The sequence below is a fragment of the Penaeus monodon genome, chromosome 36 (genome assembly GCF_015228065.2).
Source record: "Penaeus monodon isolate SGIC_2016 chromosome 36, NSTDA_Pmon_1, whole genome shotgun sequence".
NCBI classification, from domain to species: domain Eukaryota; kingdom Metazoa; phylum Arthropoda; class Malacostraca; order Decapoda; family Penaeidae; genus Penaeus; species Penaeus monodon.
In genome coordinates, this window is record NC_051421.1 from 27,038,082 (window position 1) to 27,045,581 (window position 7,500).

Below are 7,500 nucleotides of genomic sequence, written 5' to 3' on the forward strand. Positions count from 1 at the left end.
TTCTTTTCTTTTATGATAATTTGATACAAGTTATGTTGTTGTTGTTTTTTCTTTTGCTTAATAGGTCTATCAGGAAATCGAGACTGGCATCCACGAGGCCCCACGTCGAGAGCCAATTACAAGGCATCATTGCCACCGGAACTACGACCGAGCACCCACCCCGTGACAAACCTCTCTACGCCCCTCCCCACATACCCCCTCTCTACTAAGGCCCAACCCCACGATATACACAACAGCCAACCCCCTATCATTCCCTATTAAAAACGACCCCCCACCCACACCCCCACCCCACCCCACATAAACTTCCAACCTCGAAGCTCTTCTCCACTCCAATCCGTGATTCCTTACCTTACCTTCCTTACCTTCTTACCCTATCCTCCTACCCTTACTTCTTCCCCCTATCCTCCAAGTCCCAATCTACTCCCCCCCCCCCTCAACCTCCTCTGCCTCCTCCCCCCTCAACCTCCTCTGCCTCCTCCCCCCCTCAACTTCCTCCGCCTCCTCCCCCCTCCTCAACCTCCTCCGCCTCCTCCCCCCTTAACCTCGCCTCCGACCTATCTATCGGGGCGGGCACTCAAACCACGCCCATTTCGAAGCGTGAGATAGACTAATGCATCGAGCCTTCCGTTCTAGGGTTACATCCCGTTAGAAGCTTCCGCTGGGTGTCGCTTACACCCGCTTTCTTTTATCGAGATGAGTTTTCGTTTTGCTATTTTCTTTTTCTCTCTCTCTCTTTTTCTCTTTCTTTTTTTCTTTTATGGTGGTTGGCATGATATCTATTTCGTTTTTTTTTCTTTCTTTCTTGATTTCTCTCTTCTTCTCTCTCTCTCTTTCTGTCTCTCTCTCTCTCTCCCTCTCTCTCTCTCTCTCTCTCTCTCTCTCTCTCTCTCTCTCTCTCTCTCTCTCTCTCTCTCTCTCTCTCTCTCTCTCTCTCTCTCTCTCTCTCTCATGCTTACTCTCTCACTCTCACACAGTATGTATATATTCTCATTTACATTTTTTTTTTCAGTAACAACAGATGAATCGCCCTGGAAACCCAAACTTACTCTTGATCTAAAAATGTCACGCACGACCTTAAATAAACCTTTTTTGCTTTTTATTCGAAAATCGTCATGCAAGTGTCGATTTCGCCCGCGCAATACACATCGCGGAGGACGTGAGGAGGTCGTACAGCCAGTCCTGCGGGTCGTTTGTCTCCCGTCTGTATCGTATGACATCCACTGCCTCAGAGAATCTCGTCTGCTGCCTTATCCGGTGATTAAGTTCTTTTCCCGAGAGGAGACAATGGTGCCTAAGAACCGGCGTCTGGAAGAAATAAATGGGGAGGGAAACGTCCATTGTGTAATTGCGAGTGAGAAGGGGGGGGAGAGGAAACAAAAAAAAAAGCGAAACACACATTGCGACTACGAGACTAAAACGAAATTCCGGGTGTGTGTTTTGTCTCAGCGCCATAAAACGAACGCAGCTCGTTAGAATTCCCGGTCAGGATAACCGCCCTCCCATCCTCCTCCATATCAACTACCGAAGCAAAAATGGAAAATCCTTTAAGAAACTTCCCCCCAAATTACACGAAGCAACATGACGAAGGTCTTGTCTACAAGGTGACCTTCGCCCACTGTTAAGGCGCGATTGTCGTTCGACCTTCGCCGGAAGCCTAGCGAATAGTAGAGATGGGGAAGAGGAGGAGGAGGAGAAGAGAAGAGTAGTCGCGAAGGGGAATAATAGGAACAGAAACGAAAGTAATAAGAATAAGTACGAGATGACAGATTAATAACCGACTGTAAATGTAGGACGTGAGGAGAAACAAGAATCCGAGATTCAAAATAGGGACGAGCGAGGAGATGACGCCTAAACAGCAGCTGATGATGGCAATTGCTATCATTAGCCGACGCAGCTGATTGCCATGCACCGCGGTATCGGCGACAAGCAAGCTCCACAAACAGAAATAGAAATTACTACTGAGTTGTCGATAGTTGCATTTCCTTGCTTCATTTTCCTTTTTTGTAACCGAATGGGAGCATAATATGAATATGTATATACACCAAAGCATGCGTTAAAGAAAAGCGCAAAATTAATGGCAAGAAAAGACCTGTGAAAGCTGACTTGTGACAAAGCAAAACTGGACGTAGCAATCTCTACAAATATTTACTGTTTGCTTTTGATCGGAAGTTTCTTGACAATCAAAGCACACCTATGACCTTAAAAAATCGTTCTCTTCACAACATCTGGTCAATCAAGAAATCTTACTGCAGGTTGGTTGCCAAAAACGCGTTCATAAAGCATACAAAAAGATGTTTTGCAACCCACGTGCCCACCTTGCTGGTAGCTGGTATTACCCGGTACGGCTTTCTTGCCAGACCCCCGTTGCCCCTCCTCCTTTCCCCCCTCCTCCACCCCCTCCTCCTTCCCCCCCTCTTCCTCCTCCCTCTTCCTCCTTCTCCCTCCTCCTCCTTCTCCCCCTCCATCTTCTCCCTCTCCTCCTCCTCCTTTGCCCTTGCTCAGCCCCCTCTCCCTCCTCACACCCCCTCTCCTCCTCATTTCTTCTTCTCCCTCCTCCTTCTCCCTATACCCCTTACCCCCTCCTGCACCAACACTAGGCTTCTTCAAGGATAACCACCCGCCACTTTTTGTCTTTGTGACCGAGTTTTACAGGTTTAAAATTCGTCGTTAAACGCTCAAAATAAATATGTTTCCCGCGCGATGGGGTCAAGGAACAGTCACACGCGCATTCTGTTTCGCTTTTGATGTGGGATCTCGAGCCGCTCTTTACAACCGCCACGCCTCCATCATGCAGCTTTAAACCATAATTTCACCGCGCGATTATGCCGAGATTATCTACGCATTTACTTGGGAAAACGTTCTAGAAACTATATTCATAAAACTTTTCCTCCGAGTCGTGAGCTCCAGGCGTTCTGAGGTGCACTCGTGTTGCCATGGCGGCGGTTTCCTCAAGCTGATGAATGTAGCGATCGGCTTTCTAACGATGTTGGTTTGTTGCCATTGCTTTTATTTAAGTTCGGGGTGAAAGGTATGGAAAAGGCAACAGTCTTCGTCTTTGTTCTTTTTCTTCCGATGGCGTTTGGTGACTCTTTTTCTCTCAGAATGTTTCTCTCTCTTTCTCCGTCTCTCAGACTCCCCGCGTCTTTGTTTTTTGTCTGTCTGTTTGACTGTCTGTCTGTCTGTCTGTCTGTCTCTCTCTCTCTCTCTCTCTCTCTCTCTCTCTCTCTCTCTCTCTCTCTCTCTCTCTCTCTCTCTCTCTCTCTCTCTCTCTCTCTCTACTTGAAGACTGTCGTCTTTGAAATAACCACTTTTTAAAAGAACTGACCGGGTCTTCTTTTTTTACTTGAGACCCAAAAAAGTATATGGCAATGAAAATCCGTTTCGCTCTTTAAGAGAATGGTAATTATTAGGCCTCTCTTTTTTATGGAGGCTTACTCACACGCACGAAAACACGCACACATGCACATACATACATACATACAGATGCATAGATAGGTAGATAGATGCAGATATGAGTATAGATACATAGATGTCAGAAGTATGCATACCGTCTACGTTCGTTATTCAGTATACAATCATTCTGCTTACGTATTTCATCATGCTGTCACTGAGGCCTGAATAACCTACTTCCCTCTGAAACTATACTCAATTTTCTTTCAATTTTCTTTCTTCCTTTTTTTTTGGCAAGAAAAATCGTCTTTAAATTCAAACTGAATTGTCGCTGTCGCTGCGTCTCTGTCTTGGAACACACTGCGGTCGAGGGCGCGTGCCTCGCCTAGTCTGACGCCCTTGGAGGAGGTCAAAGGGCAGCTCTTGTGGCTCTTACTGTCAGCTCTTTTCCTATTCAGTTGATTTGTCTTTCGGGTATTGACACTCTGTGGTTTTGCTCCGTTTCTCTTTCTCTCTCTCTCTCTCTCTCTCTCTCTCTCTATACACATATATATTATATATATATATATATATATATATATATATATATATATATATATATATATATATACACGTATATATATATATATATATATATATATATATATATATATATATATATATATATATATATTAATTTACACACACACGCACCTACATACATATATGTATACTATGTGTGTGTGTGTGTGTGTGTGTGTGTGTGTGTGTGTGTGTGTGTGTGTGTGTGTGTGTGTGTGTGTGTGTGTGTGTGTGTGTGTGTGTGTGTGTGTGTGTGTGTGTGTGTGTGTGTGATGTACGTATGTACTTATGAATAAGTAAATATGTGTCTTGTATGAATATATGTATACAAGCACAATACATCCGGAAACGTGGGCATGATATGTCCTCTGCATTGTAGATGTGTGTATATCCCCGGCCGATTTCATCTACACATAAGGAAATGACTAAGGTCAAGACGAGTTATCAACAATCGCAAAACTTCTTGTCCAAACATTCTAAACTCTCACGCTTCTCTCGGACTCAAACAAAGTGGTATCGTTGTGCGCACTTGTCATGGCTTTCGAAATTCGTTTTAATTATTTTCATTTCTATTTTTTTCGCCGTTATATTTCCATTCTATAGATACATGGAGGCTTATTTTGTTTCTTTACCGGAGGGACTAGGGTTAGTATGCGAAATCTGTTTCAGTGAAAATGAATGATGTAATTGAGAAACACTTGATATTGTCCAAAAAGATATAATTCAAAAGACTTATGGGAAGACAAAAGAGGAAGAGGGATGTGAAAGTTGAAAGAGATAAGGAAGATAACGAAAAAAATATATAATAATTACTAACATTACGAACATTACGAAGACCAGATAAACAAAGAATAACGAAAAAAACAATGTTCGACAAAAAGAAGACATCCGACGAAAAATAACAACAGGAGGTAGAAAACTATTACGAAAGAGAAGCCAATTACGGAACCATCGGGGAAATCCTTGCGAAAGGAGAAATGTTTGGTCGGGTGAAAATCAGCCAAAAATTTCTCCATGTAGGAAATATCAACCTAACCTTCGCTTCCCTCCCTCCCTTTCTCCCTTGCCTCTTGCCCCTCCTTTTCCCTTCCCTTTTCTAGGAACGACAGGGGGACCGGAGGACAGGGGTACATCCTGGTATGGTTTCGGCTCACCCACAGGGACGGGCGCCAAGAAACCACGCCTGGCCGCTTCGAAATGTAAACAAAGAACACTGCTTCGAAACGCGTGTGTTTATACTATGAAAACCTCGGATGTCTATATATATTTCTTTTGTGAAGTTAGTTTCAGAGAAGAAAAGATCTAAATGGAGAAAGTATATTCAACAGCGTAGCATTAACCCACGAGTGCCTTAAGTATGAAACGCAATTACACGCAGAACGAACCCAATTGGAACGGAGCGAAGGTTAATGAACCGCCGAGGCAATCTGGCCAAGCGAGAACTTTCACCTGTGAGAGTAACTTCAATGTTTTTGTTTCCGCAGCTTTCTCGCGGTTTTCTATAACGTTTTTTTCTTTCTTTCTTTCTTTTTCTTTTTTCTCTTTTTCTTTTAGATTTTACGAAGGTGGAGGAGGGAGTGGGGGGCTAGGCTGTTTAGGGGACGGGACTTTAGAAATGCATTTTACCTACAAAAGATTTGAAGGGTAATGTCTGGAAATGGGTCTTGGAATTGAAAAAGCACATTTTTAAGAGAAAGACTATACGTTAATAGGGGCTTTGTTTTAACATATTTAAAAAGCGACGACGGTTTAATAGTTGTAGTAACATCTAATGCTCATGCGTGCATGCTCTCTGTGTGAGTGAGTAGACATACACAGAGATAAATAGATATAGATACATATAGATAAATAGATATAGATACATATAGATAAATAGATATAGATACATATAGATAAATAGATATAGATGCATATAGATAAATAGATATAGATACATATACAAATGTAGGTATAGATATAGATACATATACAAATTTAGATATAGATATATGCATGCACATATGTATGAACAGTATTCATGAATGTACATACATACTACACATACACCGCTTTCTAAATCTGTACCAGCTCATCCAGTCTCCCAGCGCCAAGAGACAAAATATACAAGAACCCAAAAACGACGCTCTTTGGCCTCACCACAAAACCCCCGAAAGTCCAACCGCTCTCGAAGTCCTGATTTCCTAAGATCGGGAACTCGTCATGAATGTCAAGTAAATCACAGGTCATGAGTCATTAGAGAAATACGAAGACTCTCCTGCCGTCACCGCGGAAGGGTGTGCTGGGTCCCTCGCGTGCGTCTCGGTCCCCGTCGCTTTCTCTCTGTCTTCCTCTCTGGCTCTAACTTTCTCTCTTTTTCCTGGTATATGTGTATGTTTCATACACATGTACATACATGCATGCATGCATACATATATACATACGTACATACATACTTATATGCATGTGTGTGTATATGTATATATGCATGTGAATGTGTATATATATATATATATATATATATATATATATATATATATATATATATATATAGAGAGAGAGAGAGAGAGAGAGAGAGAGAGAGAGAGAGAGAGAGAACGTCTCTGGTCTTTTTTGTTTTTGCCATGATCATTAACTCTCTCTTTCTCCCACTGTGCCGTTTTAACTTTTGCCTTTATTTATCTCTATCTCTTAAATATTTTAAATTCTGTCATCCGCTACATATATTTTAATGCAAGAGAGAATGGGGGGAAGGATGAGAAGAGAAAGAACAAAAGAAAGAAAGTGACACAGAAAGAGAAAGAACAAAAAACATAAAGAGACACAGGGAAAGAAAGAACAAGACAGAGAGAAAGAGAGCAAAAGGAAAAGAGAAAGAGAGCAAAAGAAGAAGAGAAAGAGAGCAAAAGAAAAAGAGAGCAAGAGAAAGAACGAGCCAGAGAGAGCGAGCGCGCGTACCCAGGCGACCGACGAAGACTTTCAGAAATTTCCGTGGCGCCGAAATCCGCCTCGGTCCAGCAGCGGGTCCGAGTTCCCGAGAGGCTGGCGAGGAAAGTGCATGTCGCGATACCGGTTTTATGGGCACGAGAAACACACACAGGGGAAGGGAAAGGGTGGCTGTAGAACATGCTAGAAGGTTGGATTTATGCGTGGCTAGGAGGATCGGGTTTGGGGCGTAGGACATACCCTCCCTGGTGATTGTAGTTAAGAAAGCATAGCCGTAAGTCAGTATGGATCGTTAATTTTGAGAAAATAAGGGTAGAATGTCCAAATGGGAAGGGAAGCGTGACAGTCAGTGATCTTGTGTGGAGATTTAAACCATGCTATTTTTTTAAGATGGTGACTACTTTGCTAATAAAAATGAAAAGCGTCGGTGCAAGGCACGGGCGTCGCTAAGGGAGTGCCAGTTTCTAGACAAGTTAATGCAAGAAACTGAAAAAGCTTTCACACAGCAAGACCACTTTTTCCGTCTCTCAGTATCAGCATAAAAAAAATGAGTGGCTCCGTGCAGGCAGGAACAGGTCAGCGTGGGTAGACGTATAGGGAGTCATTTCAAGACTCACTGAACCAGTT

The 7,500-nt window shown here is 42.8% G+C and overlaps 1 protein-coding gene across 1 annotated transcript in view; it reads right to left on the reverse strand.

The window, feature by feature from the left end:
* The window catches only part of LOC119595415 (extensin-like), a 31,441-nt gene that overhangs the window by 23,704 nt on the left and 237 nt on the right, over positions 1–7,500 (reverse strand).